Here is a 19,465-nt window from a genome sequence, read left to right on the forward strand (position 1 = left end):
CCTTGCTGTATTTTGGTTATAATTTGCATGGACTATTTTGTTGAATTACTTAACTCAGTCTGTATCTGTCCTTATATGTAAATCTGCATCTCTTGTAGACAACACATAGGTGGATCTTGATTTTTCATCTGTTCAACCACTCCTGTGTCTTTTGGTTGAGGAATTTAATTTATTCATAGTAAAGTCATCATTAATGAGGAAGGTGAATATTTTTGCTACAACATTTCTGACTCCAATCATGTGTGGTATTTTTCTTTCTGATGCCAAATTTATGTTGCCTTTTCTAACACCATTTCTCCAACTTTTGGACACCAGTTGTGTGTCCTACAATTCAGAGCAATTCTGGTACTCAGTACCCTGAATTAGTGTCATACTCCATACTCTTAAGGAATAGTCTTACAAGATTGTCCTTTCTTAAGATGACATTTGCAAGTATCAGGTCTCTGGGTTACCCACACTCAAGAGTTGCCTACAGAGTTATCACAATACTCCCAGGTCAGGTTCACTAATTTGCTACAATAGCTTACAAAACTCTGGAAAACCCTTTACTTTCTATAACCAGCTTATTTTAAAAGCTTCTAATAAGTAGCCAAATGAGGTACAAAGGACAAATTAGGGAAGAGTCCTAAACATCATGGTTTGGGACATACCACACTCCTAACACATGGATGCTTGCATGTTCTCCAAACCCTTTTGTTTAGTGATTTTTATGAATATTTTGTGACACAGGTAGATAGAGTAAGCCATTAGCCCTTGATGATTAAGTTCAATCTTCACCCTTTCTTGCCTTCTGGGACTTGTAATGCAGCGGAAATTTCCATGCCTCTAATGATTCTTTGGTCTTTCTGGCAACAGCTCCCATTTAAAAAGTACATAGAGGTAGCATTCAGTCATCAGTCTTCTCATGAGCATACAGAAGGCACTTAGACCTTTGGAGATTTAGAGTTATGGGAGCTATGTGCCAGGAATCAGGTACAAATACCAAATATTTATTTTTTATTGTGCCACAGAAATACATTACTAGCATTTTGTTAAAGGTTTGCTGCCAATTTTATAAATCTTTTGTTCCTGTTTTTTATACTGTTTTCTTTTATATTTTGTTGAGTTTTATAGTGATATTTCTTTATTTTACATATCTTCGTTGTGATTACAATCAAACTTACTTAAAACATTATATAGTTATAACAGTCTGTTTCAAGATAATAATAACCTCAGGTGCATATAAAAACTACATTATTGCTGGGCATGGTGGTGCATGCCTGTAATCCTAGCAGTTCAGGAGGCTGAGGCAGGAGGATCAGGAGTTCAAAGCCAATCTCAGCAAAAAGCAAGGTGCTAAGCAACTTAGTAAGACCTTCTCTCTAAATAAAATACAGAAAAGGGCTGGAGATGTGGCTCAGTGGTTGAGTGCCCCTGAGTTCAATCCCCCCCCAAAACAAACAAAACAAAAAAACTACATAATTACCCCTCTCCATAGAACTTTATATTAACATCACAATTTACATCATTTTGTATTGGGTAACCATACACATATTTTATAAAATTGTTTTAAAAATTTTGTCTTTAACTTTTATACTAGCATTGAAAAGCAATTTCCACAGTACTGTCACAGAGTTACATTATTCTGTATTTTTCTATACATTTACCTCTAACAGCAAGTTTTATACTTATGTATGCATAGATAGTGTTAGATAGCTTTGGTTTGTTTCAACTTGAAGAATTCTCTTTAATGTTTCTTGTAAGACTGGTCTCTTTATGTCCCCTTCAATTTTAAAGGACAATTTTGTCAGGTATTATATTCTTGGTTGGCAGGTTTACCTTTCTGCATTTGGAAAAATATTCCACTGCCTTTTTGTATGCAAAGTTTCTGCTGAAAAATTCATTGACTGTCTCAGGGAAGTTCCCCTGTAATGTGATCTGTCACTTTTCCCTGGCTGCTCTCACAGTTCTCTTTATGTCTGATATTTCACAATTCAATTCAATTATAGTGTCTCTCGCTGTGGAATTCTTTGGGTTCTTCTTATTTGGATTCCTAAATATAGATATTTCTTCCTTTTTTTTTCAAATTTCAGAAGTTTTTCCTCATTATTTCTTTGAGTAAGCTTTTGGCTCTGTCTTTTCTTTCTTGGACATTCAAAATTATTTATACTGGTCTACTCAATAGTGTCCTATAAGTTACCAAGTTTCTTCATTTTTTTTCACCTTTTATTTTCTTTTTATGCCATTGAGTGGCTAATTTCAAATGATTTATCTTTAAATTCAGTTATTCTTCTGCTTGATCTAGTATGATATTTTGATATAGACTGATTTCTGTATTAAATTTTTCATTTTAGTTACTGTTTTCTTTATGGTCAAGACTTCTTTTGGCTCTTTTTATGTATCTGCTAAATTTTTCATTTTGTTCATGTTTTTTTCTCCCAAGTTTCTTTTGAGTACTTTGCCAGGTAATTCATATATTACATGTTAGTAAAATTGGGGTCTAAAAGTCTCATCTTATTCCTTTTGGAGAGGCATGTTTTTCTATTTGTTCATTTTCCTTGTCTCTTAGTGTTAGTACCTGCACATTAGAAAAAAACAAACAAACAAAAAAAACACCTTTTCCAGTCTTTAGGAACAGGATTTGTATAGAATAAGACCCTCAATGGGAAGCGCTGCCACGTACCTTTCAAACTCTCTGTGTATGTATCTTGGCTTTATTTAGTTGTGTAAATTCCCAGTTAGGGGATTTGCCTGTTTCTTTTTATCTTTGCTTTCTCTCTCTCTCTCTTTCTTTCTCTCTCTTTCTCTCCCTCCCTCCCTCCCTCCCTCCCTCCCTCCCTCCTTCCTTCCTTCCTTCCTTCTTTTTTCCTTCTTTCTTTCTTTCATGAATTCACAGACTTCTGCTGCTTTTGGTTCCTGTCTGCGGTACCACTGGTTTTCTGATGCAGCAGCACACCAGGATTCCTTTGAGGTCTCAGAGGCACACAGACATCTAGATTATACCAGGTCTTATTCATCCTCTGAAAATGGTGAGATTGAAGCCAGTTATGACTGTTTGGCATATGTTTCTTTCTTTTCTCTTCATCACAGAGATGAGCCAGGTTCTGGGATTCTCATTGATTAATTTGTGCTGACCAGGAGAGGGGCTCTGGCAGATGACTACAAAATAGTCCACCCTTTGGCTATACTCTGAGTGGCCCTCATGCATCTAGGGTATGCTGGGTCCCATCAGTGCTCTAAGAGAGGTGAGATAAAAGCCAGTCCCTCAGACAGCCTCTGAAAATGTTGGAACACTGCACACTTGATCCAGCTCTCCCCTTCCAGAGAAAAGTTGAGATTTGGTGATTACTTTATTCACTTTATTGAACCACAAAGATAGGCTATATAAGTAATGACATGATAGTTCAAACTGCCACCATTTTCCCCAGTGGCTCACAGGTATCTAAAATGTTCCAGGTCTCATCAGTGCACCAAGACAAATGTGACAGAAGCCAGTCTCTCTGGCATCCCCTGAAAAAGTTGGAAACTTGTACATACAGTCCAATTCTTTTCTTCCTCAGGAACTGAAATTTGGTGGTTTCCACCTTCTTGCTTTTCTGCTCTAGTTGAGGGGCTTAGCAGGTGCTTGCTTCCTAGTCTAAACTGCCGTCTTTGTTCTCATATCTCCTAGATGTCCACAGCATGCCAGCTTCTTACTTGCTTCAAGATAGGAGAGAAGGAACCAGTCCTGTGGGTAGAAGCCAGTCACTGGAAAATTTGGAATGTTGGATACACAGTCCATCTCTTCCCCTCCCCATGAGGAACCTAGGATTTGGGGGTTTCAGCAGTGCACTCTGTGTTGAGCCTTGGGGAGGGGCTACAGGGCGTACTTGCTTGATAGATATCCTCCACACTGCTCTTTTTGTTCTCAGGGACTCCCACACAGGGTCCCTTCCTGTTAAGACTCAGATTCAGGTAAGAAGTAAATCAGACCAGACTGATGGGCAGCCCTCAGAACATTGGACTTGGATGTACAATTTAGACCTTTCCTTCCCTCCCCTGGAAGAAGCTGGTACTGCAGTTTCATAGTTCTCTGACACTGTGCTGGGAAAGGGGTTAGGGTTTCATGGGTTTTGCTACCAGCTTCAATGTGGCTAGTTTCGTGCTTCTTATGAAATAGGGTCTTCATTTTTCATAAAAAGACTTGATCTGTGTTTCTTTGAATCCGTGTGTCCATGAGGGAAGGAAAGGCCAGAACTTACCATAGAATTTCTCTGAGGTCACCTCCCAGTTTTTCTTTCTGCTTGGCTTGCTTTTATTTCCTTCTGCTTTTTCCCTGCAGAACTGCATTTCCTCCCAACACTGTTATTTTCCTGGACTAGTTTGCCTACTTTATTGTATCCAGCATAATCAAATCTCACTTAGATCTATCACTGGCTCATATTCATGTACATGTTTATAAATACTTACCTATCTGAATTTGGCAGTTTTTACAAATTTGCTTTTCTGACTCAGTAACACATTGTGGGATTCTTTTTTTTAACAAGGTATAGTTCTATTTTAATGGCTATTAACATTTCATTATGAAAGTACACCAGTATTTTCTTCTTTTTCCTACTGAAGGTGGATATCCTATCTCTAGTTTTTTCCCCACTACAAACATTGGCATTGGCACATGTGGTTTCAGATATTGAGGCTTTTATTTTGATGATAATTTTCAGGAGTGGAATTTCTTAGCCAAAAGGTTTTTCACCACCACACTTTCCTAATACCATCCTTTACTGATTATTGGTTGAAAAGCTGGGAGTGAAAATAAATTTTTTCTTTCTTTTATAAACCAAAAATTCTTGACAACCAGCATGCTGAGTTTCCTTGTGAGCTGAACTGTGGTCACTAATTCGGCCAGTGTTTTGCCTGAATTTTGGTTTGTTTAGCATTACAATCTATATGCAATTGTAGCTAGAAGTATTTACAGTTGTTTTCATGTGGATACAGGTTAATATATATATATATACACACACACACACACACACACACACACACATATATACACATGTATATATGTGTGTGTATATATATATATACACACACACATATGTATATAATCATACATACTTATACACATGAATATATATGTATATACATATATATGTATATATCCTTATTGAGTTTTTTTTTGTTAGTCAACACTATTATAGAACACTGTTTTTTCTTTTTTTGGGGGGGGTGTGGTGGTGCTAGAGACTGGGAACCCAGGACCTTGCATATGCCAAGCAAGTGCTCTGTACTGAGCTATACTTCCATCCAGGTTGAATGGCTTTTTAAACTTTTAAAGTGCAATATGTACCATTTTTTCCCTTGAAAACAAAGTAAAGGTAAATTTCTCCTGATATTTGATGCTTAAATTTTAAATAGATGAAAAATAATATAGATTACAATTTTTTTTTTGTCACAATGTTTAAGTTAGAAGGGTTACATGGAAAGACCACAAGATATATTTTTTTCTTTTTATTTCACGTTGTTCTGGCTCTACGATTACAGAATTTCTTCCTGAAGATATTTTTTTCTTTTCATTTCACGTTGTTCTGGCTCTAAGATTACAGAATTTCTTCCTGGATTCTATTTCAGAGTTAACTTCATCAAATATGTTTTAAGCATCTAACCTAAATCCTCTTGTTTTTGTTTTCAGCTCTTTTTATTCTGTAGAGCAGGATCTATGACTTTTGGGGTCACATTAGAAACGTGACCCACATAAGACCCTTATGAGTCCCCAAAACCAAGTCACTAGTGAGAGATCAAGCAGAAAGGAGAAAGCTGGTTTGAAGATCATTTGTAGGACTCGGATTTATGTGCTCATTTGCATAAGAAATACTAAAATATGATATTTAATTAGATGTAAACTGAACTTCAACAGGAAGTAAGACCACATTTTATTTGGAGATTACATCTCCACTGGGCTATAAAATGACTTCTGGCCGGGCACGGTGGTGCTTGCCTATAATCCTAGCAGTTTAGGAGTTTGATGCAGGAGAACGTGAGTTCAAAGCCAGCCTCAGCAAAAGTGAGGTGCAAAGCAACTCAGTGAGACCATGTGTTTAACTAAAAATAATATAAAATAGGGCTGGGATGTGACTCAGTGGTTAAGTACCCCTGAGTTCAATCTCCAGCCCTCCCACCCAAAAATAAAAAATAAAAGATAAATGACATCTGTTTCTATCCTTACAAAGCTGTAATCGAGGAGTGGGATAGCTGGGTTAAACAGTGGTTTCATTCCAAGTTTTCTAAGGCATCTTTATACTGCTCTCCAGAGTGGTTGCACCCATTTGCAGTCTCACCAGCAATGTATGAGTGTACCTTTTTCCCCACATCCTCACCAACACTTATTGTTGCTTGTACTCTTGATAACTGCCATTCTGACTGGAGTGAGATGAAATCTTAAGAGTAGTTTTGATTTGCATTTATCTAGTAATTGAGGTATTAAACATTTTTTTCATATATTTGTTCATCAACTGTCTTATCTTCTTCTGAAAAGTGTCTGTTCTGTTCCTTAGCCCATTATTGATTGGGTTATTTATTTTTTTGGTGTTAAGTTTTTTGAGTTCTTTATATATCCTGGAGATTAGTGCTCTGATGTATATGTAAAGATTTTCTCCCGCTCTGTAGGCTCTTTCTTCACATAATTGTTTACTTTGCCAAGAAGAAGCTTATTAGTTTGACTCCATACCATTTATTGATTCTTGATTTATATTGTTGTGCTTTTAGACAAAAAAACCCCCACTTCATTCTTCATATGTACCAGAAACATATTTGAGGTTTACAAAAGAGAACTGTCCTTTTTGTGCCTGATTACTAATTACTGTGTGTTGTTAAAATGTCCTTTGGTCAAAGTTGGTCACATGCCCAACTCTGGTTCAAGGTGGAAATGCAGGCTCTGCCTATGTATGGAAAGATCTGCAGTGTCACATCACAAGGGTGTGGAAGGATGGAGGGGAAATGTATATCTGCCTCTGGTCATTGCAAGCAGTTTATATCCTGGTTAGGTATGAAATCAATATTATGTTTTTATGAGAAGGAAAAACATTTTCATGATAAATAGAAAATTTGCCTGTCATAAATGCATGAGAATCAGTAGCATGCACTGCACTTACTGACTTGAGGTTGAACATTAGTTGACCTTGAGACAACTCAAGGGAAAAAATAACTATTCAATGTGAATTGATCTTATTCCCACATAAACGGTGAGAACAGACTCCACAGTCTTTGGTCCTGTTGAAATGTTTCTGTTGATTTTTGTCCTCCTTCTTTTCCTATACCATACTAGTGTGAGATACACATTTTATTATGACTGAATGTAAAAACAGCAATGTGTCTGTCCTTCTTTAGGTGTTTGCCCAGCTATTGTGAACATGGGGGTGAATGTTCCCAGTCCTTCTCCTTTGATTGCACTCATGTGGGCTGTGCAGGAGCTACCTGCCATTCCTGTAAGTTACACAACCCACTGCCTCTCCTTTCTGTTCTGATTTCCTGTTCATTATTTTGTGCATAAGTGTTTGTGTCTGTGTACCAGAAGACAAGAAGCAAAAGTTTTTTACAGACTCATTTTTGGCTGGTTTATTTTTAATCAATTTTATTTCCCAGTGATGTTAAAGTAACTTTAAAAATTCATAACATCAAATACAAAAGCATAGAGAGAAAAAAAGGCAAAAGAAAATAACCAGCAAAGGTAATATAAGTGTAGTAAAATAAAATAGAGAAGGAAGTTAAAACTAAATAAACTGCATCCAGAACACACAATGGGATATCTTGTTCTCTTCCTCAATCTGAGCACACATATAGTTCTCAGTTCTTGTCTTCCAAAGATAATGTGTGGCCAGAATATCAACATATAATTGAATGAGGAATGCCTCAGAAGTATGAGAAGAGGTGCAAATGTGGCCGTACTTCTAGATAATGAGAAAACAGATAAACTTTCAGGTCCTGGCCAGTCTTGCTCTTGTTTGACGGTGAAGGAGATGGAAAGAATTAACACATCTGCAGAATTTACCATATACCTGCCCAATTTTAGTCCTCTGCATTTTTTTTTTTTTACTGTTCTTGCAACTGTTTTTTTTTTAATTGCTTTTATTTTTAAAATACATGACAGTGGAATGCATCATTCTCTGCATGTTTTAACTTCTTGAATCCTCAAAACAAGCATAGGAGGTAAGAGTTATTATTACCTACATTTGCACTTGAGGGAGGAAGGAGGCTTAGGAGATTAATGTCGACTCACAGCTCTGAGCCTGGAGCCAGGGCTGTCAACCATCACTTATCTTCTTTGTCAAGAATTAGTCTCTGTCATGTTTCAAGCTAACAAAACTTTACTGACTACTAATTATTAGCTTTTAGAAACATATGATTGAGCCCCTGAAATTCTCATGGTTTTCTGATTATTTACTTTTGTTTCTATTCATTTAGGACTTTTTATTTGTTTGTTTTAATTCGTATGACGCTCTTGATATTTGGAGTCCCATCTCCACAGCACTTCCCCTCTCCCTTGGTTTTTAGAGGAGGAGCATGACATTTCACTACTGCCTCTTTCAGTCCCTTCCTGTTGGGGCAATACCACCATTGTACCATTAAAAAGCCTTTTACGAGCCTGGCACATTATGCATACCTGTGGGAGAATGAGACGAGGACTGCAAGTTCAAGGCCAGCTTTGGCAATTCAACAAGACCCTGAGTGATTTAGTGAAACCCTGTCTCAAAGTAAAAATTATAAAGGACTGGGGATATAGCTTAGTGGTGGAACACTTTCTTAGCATGTGCAAGGCCCTGGTTTTAATACCTAGGACTGGGGAAAAAACAACTATTCCATGTGAATTAATTTTATGCACACGTAAACGGTGAGACATAATGTAGAGAATGGATTGTCACAAATCTAACTTTGTAGGAACTGAATCCCAGGGAGCTAGTGTGTCAGTTTGGAATGAGACCCCTGGGTTTCCAGATGTTAGAGTTCCACAGAGAAGCAAAAGAAGGTGACTCACCCCCTGCATATCCAGTGATCAGATCCATTTGTATGTTCATTTATTTTTACTCTGCTAGGTAAGAATTTACTAAGGAACTTCTCATTTAAAAGGGGCTGGACATCTGATCTCGGAAACCTTGGGTTAAGGATGTGGCCACAGGTGCAGAGTTAGGACTGAGATGGTTTCTTTTACTTACAGCCTCTCCCATCACACTAGAAAAGTTTCTTAGACAAAGCAGATACCCACTAAATGTGTTTGGTATCACTAGCTGTTATCTAAACATAAATCCAAGTAACCCTGAGAAGAAAAACTTGACTGATAAATGTAAAGGGTCTTCCTCCTGTGGCCCATGATTTGTTTTATTAACTGATTTTATTTTATTGTGGATTCTTCTATGGGTATATCAAAGGAAAGTTGAATATATACAAAATCAAAACCAAGTGATCATGGGGCCATTATTTTTTGGTGAAGTACACAACAGGGATTGAAGTTCCAAGTATAAAATTAATGCATATATACATTCCCATTTAGATTAAATTTTTCCTAATCATTCTTTCTCTTCCTTTGTTATTATAGGTAATTTGAGCCCCAGCCCAAATGTGTGTATGCATCACTCTGGGCTATTTTCCTAGGTGGTTATTAGCATGTTTATTTATAGAAATGTGAATGTAAGTGGCCAAAATCCAAGCATCATGGGAAAACAATCCATGTTGTCTGTACTTTTATCAGTTGGAGATGGTACTAGTTGGACTCTTGATTTGGAGGCCTCTGGTTGTACACACTGGACCCTTGATCATATTTAACAAAAATTTTTTCTTTTGTAATGTCTAAACAGACATTTCTGTGTCCTTTTATTCTGTGAGATGAGAGAAAAATAATTTTTATACACATCCCTGGATCATTCTTAACTATTTGAAATGAGGGGAATACACACACATATATAATATATACCCATACATATAGAAACACAGTGGTAAATAAATGCATACTTTGTGTGAGTGTGTGTGTATATGTGTATATATACACACTCACATATACATAGAGAGAGGGAGAGCAGTCACTGTGGAATGGCCTAAGTTTGTATCCTCAGTTCTACTAGGATCTCTTGTCTTGGTGTCACTTGCATAACCACTGCCCAAGTCTGTCTGTATGGACACCTCATCTGATGATTTTGCATTTCTTTTCTGGTAGCTGTGGCCTGTATTTGAGGCTTTCTGAAGGGTTTTCCCATCAAGACAATGTGTGATTCACACAGGAGATGTTATAGATTGACTATTCATTTAAAATTATGCTAAATATCAATTAGTTTCAACATGTGGAGATTTTAATCACTTGCGTTTATATAGCAAAGCATTTGTTGTACAAATTAAAAAAATGTGAATTAGGATAAATTAAAATTAAAAAGAGACATAAAATATTTTTTGTTTAATTTTTTGATAATCATTTGCAAAGCATTTAAGAAAGTATCTTTTAAAAATGAACTTAAAAATGTTATGAAGAGCTTTTCTCCCCTGTAGTGCTGTTGGGCCTGCAGGTCTGTGTGGATTCGCGGACCCGGACTCTGTTCCGCAGGATGGGGTTTCTTTTCTTTTCTTTTCTTTTTTTTTTTTTTTTAGAGAGAGAGAGAGAATTTTAATATTTATTTTTAAGTTTTCGGCGGACACAACATCTTTGTTTGTATGTGGTGCTGAGGATCGAACCTGGGCCGCACGCATGCCAGGCGAGCACGCTCCTGCTTGAGCCACATCCCCAGCCCCAGGATGGGGTTTCTTAAAGTTGTCAAGAAGAGGGCAAAACTGATTACTACGCTCGGAAACGCTTGGTGATCCAGGACAAAAATAAGTACAACACACCCAAATACAGGATGATAGTTTGTGTAACTAACAGAGATATCATTTGCCAGATTGCTTATGCCCATATAGAAGGGGATATGATAGTCTGCACAGCATATGCACGTGAACTACCAAAATATGGTGTGAAAGTTGGCCTAACAAATTATGCTGCAGCATATTGTACTGGCCTGCTGCTGGCCTGTAGGCTTCTCAATAGATTTGGCATGGACAAGATTTATTAAGGCTAAGTGGAGGTTACTGGAGATGAATACAGTGTGGAAAGCATTGATGGTCTACCTGGTGCCTTCACCTGCTATTTGGATGCAGGCCTTGCTAGAACTACAACTGGCAATAAAGTTTTTGGGGCCCTGAAGGGAGCTGTGGATGGAGGCTTGTCTATCCCCCATAGTACCAAACGATTCCCTGGTTATGATTCTGAAAGCAAGGAGTTCAGTGCAGAAGTACATTGGAAGCACATTATGGGTCAGAATGTTGCAGATTATATGTGTTATCTAATGGAAGAAGATGAAGATGCTTACAAGAAACAATTTTCTCAGTATATAAGGAACAATGTTACCCCTGACATGATGGAGGAGATGTATTAGTAAGCTCATTCTGCTATACGAGAGAATCCAGTCTATGAGAAAAAGCCCAAGAGAGAAGTTAAAAAGAAGAGGCGGAACAGTCCTAAAATGTTCCTTGCCCAAAAGAAAGATCGGGTAGCTCAAAAGAAGGCAAACTTCCTCAGAGCTCAGGAAAGGGCTGCAGAGAGCTAAACCAAACAACAGTTTTTCTATGAAGTTTTTTCAGATACAGATAATAAACTTATTGAACCAGAAAATAAATGGCATGAAGAGTTGCTGATGTGAATAGTTCAACTATTGGAAAAATGTGTTTTAACATAAATTGTTTTAAGTAAACAAAAGGTATAATTACTAAGTAAAGTGTTAAAAAATTAATCATCATTAGATAATAACAGCATTTAGGCAGATTAAGCCAATGCACTTGAAATCCTTGGACTAGACTAGAATAAATCTAATTTGTTTGATTTTGAAAATAGGGATGTGTAGGATTCTGATTCAGAGTAGATGTCCCCAAATTTTTCACTCTGTGCCTCTGAATCTACCCTCTGCAGAGTTGAGATGGAAGGACACTCTCTGAGAGAAGACATGACCAAGAACGATGCAAGATGAGCCTCATGGGAGAAAAGTCCCACTCCATGGGCAATACGGAGAGTTCCATTCCCTCAAAGCCCCTCTGTAACACTGTGACTTCTTTGCAGTTCTATACGAGTGGTCATCTGAAGCCTACATGTAAGCACAGTGGAAACTCTTCAGGCCTCTACTACATTGACTTGGATGGAAGTACCCCTCTCGGATCAGCTCTTGTGTACTGTAACATGACAGGTATGTTAAGCTCTTCTGTAAAAGTTAAATTCCTATGGGTGTTTGCTCTGTGCAAAACCAAAATTAAGAAAGTCAAGGATTTACTGAGTTGACATGCTTATTTAGATGTGCATTGTGATTGTAATGTGGTAGCCAAGAAGTATTTTTAAAAAGTTAGAAAACAGGTAAAATGTGGGGGTTAATGGTTGTGTCCTTATTTTCTGGAAAAGTTCTTTCCTTGTGAAATAATACCAATAAGTCTTTGCTTATTAGTTTAAAAGAAAAAAGGATAAATGATTTTTTACATCAATAAATGTCAAATACTTCAGAGAATCTTTACTCTTTTTTCCTATGATGATGGAGATGGAGCTTGTGGCCTCACATGTACTAGCAAATGCTCTACAGCTGAGCTTCATTCCCAGTTCTCTATTCACTTTCTAAATTTATGAAAATGTCCTTTGCTTTCTTTTGAATCTTTCAAAAATATTTTATTTTATTCTCTGGATTTATTGAGATGTAATTGAGGTGTAAATATTTAAAACAGATAACCAGATATTTTGAAATATGTATACATGGTGAAATGCTTGCCATTAAGCTAATTATCATAGCCATCACCTTATGCCATTTATAATTCTTTCATTCTTTCTTTGATGAAACAGTTGAGATCTACTCTCCTAGTAAATAGTAGGTAAATACTACAGTGTTGTTATTATAGTCACCATACTGCATATTATATTATAGGAGCTTTTTTATTCTCCATATTTGAAACTTTGTACCCTTTGACCAAAATCTCTCCATTTCCTCCTTGCCCAAGCCCAGACAGGGCCATTCTACTCTGTACTTCTAAGGGTGTCTTGTTTACAACTATGTAAGCACATAAATTTTTCTGGAAGTTAGTAAATGTTCCTAAATCATACATACTGTATGTAAGCATATATTTATGTGCAACAATGTGTTACCTAGAAAATAATTGTGTGGTAGATAGCAATAATACATGTTGTACACAAATCCTTGACTCTTCCTATTTGATGTCTGCTTCTCAGAAGAACTAAATTATCAAGTCTAGTGAATGACAATTACCCTAACTTAATTGATGTGAGCCACAGTCTCTTTGAATATATATCTCCTATCCATTTCTTTGTAACTGTGTCTGTGTGTACCTCTCCTCCTCAACATTGTTTCACCAACCAAAAAGGAATGTCTCTCCTTTGGGAAACTGTTTCTGTACTACCTTGGTGGTATAGAAACAGGTACTTTAACCTCTGCAGAATTTGAACCTGCACATTCTGAGATAATGTTAAGAAAAATATCAACTCTAGATGATACTAAGGTAATTATGAGTTAGCTATAATTTGGTATCCCTATTATTATTACTATATACTGCCCTGATAGTGTTGCAGTTTTCTACAAGGAGGGAATTATGCATGGGTTAACTTATGAGGGTTTGCAAGGAGCTTTAAAAAAAAGCCTGATATAGTTTATATACCTACTACCTCTTCATAGGTAAAACAAAGTCTGAACATTTTGGCAGTGGTTAATCGTGTGATGTGATCAGCATTAGATTAGATACATCTTCCTGTTTGAGAATGTACTAGCAAAATGTGGGAGCTCTTGGGGCATTGCTGTAGATGTGAGTTCAGCTGTTTTAGGATTTGGGGCAAGCATTTTATTATCAATACTGACTGAAACATTGCAGTGTGATTGCAGAGAGAAATGCACTGGCTTCATTTTACCAAAAGATGAGTGATCAATAATATATGTGGGGAAATAAACAAGGAGATCTTCCTAGATGTTGTCAATGTCAGTGGTGATACCAGGCTTCCAAGTTACTCAGAGTCTTCCTTGTTTTGCCTTCATTATTGTAGATCAGGTGGGAACAACTAAAACTTTAAAAAGATAGTGACATCCCAATTATGCATTTCTCTTTTATTAGTTAGGTGCTTAACTATCACTGAAGTCTAGGGCCTGCTAAAGATTTTCATTATTTTGTCTTGTGTTAACCCTGTGAGCAGAGTCCATGTCCACTGAAAAATCCCAAGATCCATAGAAAAGTAGAGAAGATCCCAAGAAAACATTCCATGATCAGGAATGTTTTGGTGTCCAAATTTAATTTGTTAATGAATTGTTAGCAGGTGCTATGGTTTGGATGGTGAATGTCCTCCCAAAAGCCCATGTATGAAAGGCTTGTTCCCCAGGCTGGCAGTGTCAGGAACCCAAAGAACATTATGAAAGTGGTCCCTAGTGAAGACCTTCTTGTCACTGCAGACATACTCTTGAAGAAGATTGTGGGACCCTGGTCTCTTCTTCTTCCTCTTTTGATTCTTGGCTTGATTATAGCAGTTTGCTCTGCCAGGCATTCCCCAGCATTGCCATCTGGCACACCCACTAGGACCCAAAGAGTGAGGTTCTCCTGTTTGTTAAGTTGGAAACCCCTAAACTGTGAGCTCAAGTGGATCTTTTCTCTTTATAAGTTAATTATCTTTAGTGTTTTACTGTGGTGACAGAAAGATGACTAACACAGCAGGCTTAGTGAGGAATTAAAAAAAAAGAAGTAAAGAAAGAATAGCTATTCTTTGATGATTGTCCTACCATGACCCCACATCTTTTTTATACTGGCATTTGCCTGGAAAGAGCCCTTCCTTCTCCCACTTGGAGCAGCTTACTCTGGCTGGTTTTTTTGTAGCTTCTAATAGTAGTTCCTAAACAGGCATGCTAGTGCCTCTGCCAATGGGAAATGCAACAGCATGTCCCTTAAACTGTGCCAGAGGGGGAAAATGCGTATGCAGCAGAGAAGTTTATTTTGCTGTTCTTTTATCCAACAAACAAAATTCCACAGCCTTACCATGAAATGAGACTTGGTGAACAATAAAAATACAAATACTCAGAACCTGGCTAGGTCTGCAGCCTGCCTGACAGTTGCCTTAAAAGTCCAGCATGTCTAGAGTGATAACTTTGGGTCTTTAGATGCTTCTTGACCCAGTCTCTTCATTTACTAAACATAGAAATTGAGGCTCAGAGAAATTCATTTTTTTTCACTTTTCCAAGATTATAGATAATAAGCCATACTTTCTATTGAAAATGACATGGTGTTCTGTTCATGTCTCATTTTATAAGTATATGCATAGTGTTCTCCATCAACAAATGATTTTGCTGTAATGGCTTATGGTAGGTTGAAATTCAAAGGTAGACACTAATAATAATAACATCTTATGTGAACTGAGCATTTGGGTTATGTCAGGCCTGGAAAGAGATCAAGCACATATGAGATTGCCTCAAGAGAGCAGAAGTCCTTCCATGTGAGATAGTAGAAGCCCTCATGTATGGATGAGCAGACCCCATAATTTTGTTCAATGTGATTTATTAAGTGAAATGACCACCCTGTAAATGTCCATGGGAATGAGCCTGTGCAGAAGAGAAAGCTTTTAAATTGACCTTGCAGAAGAGAGCTGTTGAAGCTGATGAGTGATAGGAATATCTTGATGCATCTCATAGCATCTTCCTTTGCTGAAAATATTCAGGTAAATCATGGAAAATCCTAAGATTCTAGAACTATTGCAAGAAGGACAGTCCTTGAAGGGTCCTAATATAAATACTGATTTAGAAGGACCTGTATTTGTGGGGTCATGACTGGTGCCACTGCTGGGCTTTCCCATGGATCTGGGGTCAGAGCTGAGATCTGAAGGTGGTCATTTAGAACCTGAAAGCTATCACTTAGAGCTGACACACCTTCACCTCAGTAAGGCACAGATACCAAATCATTCTTTAAATTGACCTTGCAGAAGACAGCTATTGATGACAACAGACAAATGGACAACATGGTAGGTCCCAATAACTCTGAGACTTAGGATAGAGACATAGTGGGTTGACCAATGTCTTTATGTGCACTTGAATGTCCATGATCTAGTTCTATTCCTCCTGGAGTTTGGTCATATGAAATATAGGTTAGGGCTTAGTTGCAGAAGGTACCTAGGAAGCCCTCAGACCTCTGCCATCTTTGAACAACTTAACTAATTCAGAAAAGCTCAATGACTAGCACTAGGTTACCCAGAAATGTGTGGTGGAGTTGAATTATTTTGTTAAGTTGGGCAAGTACATTTTTCTAGGCCTCCATTGCCTCAACTGTAAGAGAGTTGGGCTGAATAAAGGATATCACTCAACTCTAACCTGTGTTTCTTTCTGAATAGGAACATGGTGGAAGAACTTCTGAGAAAGCTCTCATGGGGCTGTACTTCTCAGAGGCACAATACAGTGACCAACTTTTCCTTGTAGATGCAGGACGGCTGCTAGTGATTTTTGTCAGTGAGTCCCTATTCATGATACTGAGCATAGGTTTCTTGACCAGTTCTTCATCTGAAGATAGAATATGACAATTTACATCATCTGGACACATTGCTCTCCTAGTGTTCTCTGAACTTGTACCCACCTTCCCCATCAGAGGAAATGATGGTGGCTTCATCTCTAGAGAGGTACTGTACTGTGTAGAAATGTATTGGACTTCTTTTTTATGAACCTTTTCTTAAATCAATTTCCAAAGTGACAGAATAAATTTCCATGATTGACAGATTCATCAATTGTAAAGACATCATATTTTTTAAATGAAATCTTTCTTTTTTCCTTTTGGGGAGGTGGACATGAGCATAGCAGGTGTGCTTTGGATATATGTTTATCTGAATGCATAAAATAAACATGTTTCTTTGTCATCAAGCCACTTGTTTTCCTGTAAACGTTCCTTACATAGCTCAAAGGTATATTACTTGGTGTGGAAAGTTTCAAAAATTGGAAAGCAGACATAATTTAGCAAAATAAATAGAAACCAATGGACATTATATGATGCAGGGTCAGTGTTGTTGTTTGTATGTGGCTTAAGCAAACCAAACCATCAAGTTAAATTACTGCAAGTTCATTTGCCTGAACTTTAGAGGGTGGGTTAGGAGCTGCCAGTGGTCACTGTGCATGATGAAAGGGGCTCCAGCAAGTTGGAGGAACATGTTTTCATGTAGTTGGATTTAAGGATAGTTCAAAAATCCTTTAAAATTTTGTTCACAGTTAAAATTAATTTCCTCAGTTTTAATTTGCTGTTCAAACTACAGAGCAGCTATTTGTTGTTCCAAGGTGGTAGTCTCTTAAATTCTTTGGTCTGTTTGTTCATCCTTGAAAGCTAAGGACAAATTATGTGATCTCAAAATTCTCTTGTAGGTAGTATTTTTTTTTTTGAAATTTGTGAAAGTAATGTGTTATGGAAATGGTGTGTCTTACTTGGGATTTTTAAAATAATCTCACTATAAAGGGCAATCATTTAAATTATGATTTTTTTTTTCAGAAGAATAGTTTGAGAGATTACTTTTAATCTTCTCCTCTTCTGTAGTTGAAAGAAGAGATTTCTTTTCTTATATTTTAACCATGCAAGACCCTGAATCTATCACACTGATCACTAGCCTACATGATCTGTTCATGCACATCATTTTTCTTTATGTCAAAAACCATGAAAATAAATGAGAGTATGGCATCTTAATTTATGAATTCCTAAGCCTCACGCTCTTCTACCTATTTTCTTTTACACTGGTAAATCCTTCTGTGGGTGGAGTAGGTAATCACAGAAAATAAATGCCAAGCTCACTTATGTAATTTTTCATGAAAATGTTGAAATACAAATTGCCCAGTGAAAATGTGATTAAAAGAGGAAAAAAACAAACTATGGATTTCAAGGGGGCTGTAGGAATGATTATAGCCTCCTTTAGCCAACAGAGAGAGTGAGATGACCTCTTAAGTCTTTTTTTTCTTTTTCTTAATGCCATTGAATATAAAATGGACATTAGTTCTGCTAGTTCAGTTTGTTCTGATTCTTGCTAGTTTTGAGATATTTTATAACCTTGCTCTTCACAGTCTTTGAGCCAGAATTCTTTTCCCTGGCCCTTGGAGTTCTTGATTTCTGGTTGTATCTGCTGCATTTCAGGCCTGTGTACACAAAACAGCAATGTGGCTGTCAGATTTGTCCCTTGCTACATGGTATGGAAGATGAGCCAGCCATTAGGTCCCCACAGCAGGGTGAGAGTTCTGTGGGGACTTCTAAGGGGATTTCTGGCAATATTGTTTTGATATTTTAATTTTGTTCATGGAGAAACCATACCATTGCATTTGTTCATTTAGCAGCACAAACTCTACACAACTATTTTGTGTCTTCAGTAATTTGGAATGTTTCTATATAGAGAGAAACTCATCATTTTACCAAGTTCACATAGAGAGGTGGTCATATGACTTGATGTTCTAGACAAGAGTTAAGGCAACTTCAAGTCTCCTTTATACCACTGAAATATAGGCCCTTTACATCATGTAAACTTTTGTACCTTTATGTTATAAGATGAATTGGGGGAAAAGTGAGAGAAGTCATACGTTTTTTCTTCTGTAAACATTTTGGAATGCATTTTAATTTTTTCTAGTTTCCTTCATTAAAAAAACAGGTATTATAACAGAAATCTGTCAGAATTTGTCACCCGACATTCGTGTCCCCATGGTTATTACCTGTAATAGATATATTAGATGTCAAATGTCTCATGTGTTTTAGTGTTGACCACAGAATGAGTTGCTGATAGCTTATTGGTCAGTTTTAGTGAAAAATATTTATTTTAAGGCTGGGGCTGTAGCTCAGTGGTAGAACACTTTCCTAGTATGCACAAGACCCTGAGTTTAATTCAGGACCTGAAAAGAATTATTTTATATTATGTTTCATGATCATATAGGCTTTTTGTTTCTCAAATGTGTCTGTTATACATACATTTGATTATCTCAGGAAAAAGATATTCAATTTAGAAAGGACTATGCTTATCAAAAAGATAAATATTCATAACTTATGGTATTATATCACAAAAATTCAGAAATGGACCCTTTGGCAATGTTGACTAAATTGTCAAACAGATTTCACCAAAGATAATTACTGCAAATATATGGTAATGTAAATTTCAAATTTTAACATTGATATCTTAAGAATTCTAGTTATGTTGATCTTAATCTCAAAGATATCTGATGATTAAAAACCTTAATTCAGATAAGAGATGCCTCTGATGTTCAGACTCATTTCAGCTTAGTCATGTTCTGTTTCCTCCCTTCCAGGCCTTTTCTGCCCATAAGAACATGCATGTACTTAGTGCAGCACAATGGCTGCCACCTGTCCAGAATCAAAAGCTCTCATGGAGAAAACCCCCAGCGTATGATTTTTAAGTACATGGTCAGCATGGACCAACTCCAGGCACTAATTGACTAGATGGACCACTGCCAACAGGAGC

At 37.1% G+C, this 19,465-nt stretch overlaps 1 pseudogene; it reads left to right on the forward strand.

Moving 5' to 3' along the window:
* The first annotated feature begins 7,364 nt into the window (after positions 1 to 7,364).
* LOC143382661 (large ribosomal subunit protein uL18 pseudogene) lies at positions 7,365 to 11,576 on the forward strand (annotated as a pseudogene).
* Positions 11,577 to 19,465: the final 7,889 nt, after the last annotated feature.

The sequence above is a fragment of the Callospermophilus lateralis genome, chromosome 17 (assembly GCF_048772815.1).
Source record: "Callospermophilus lateralis isolate mCalLat2 chromosome 17, mCalLat2.hap1, whole genome shotgun sequence".
In the NCBI taxonomy this organism is placed as follows: Eukaryota; Metazoa; Chordata; class Mammalia; order Rodentia; family Sciuridae; genus Callospermophilus; species Callospermophilus lateralis.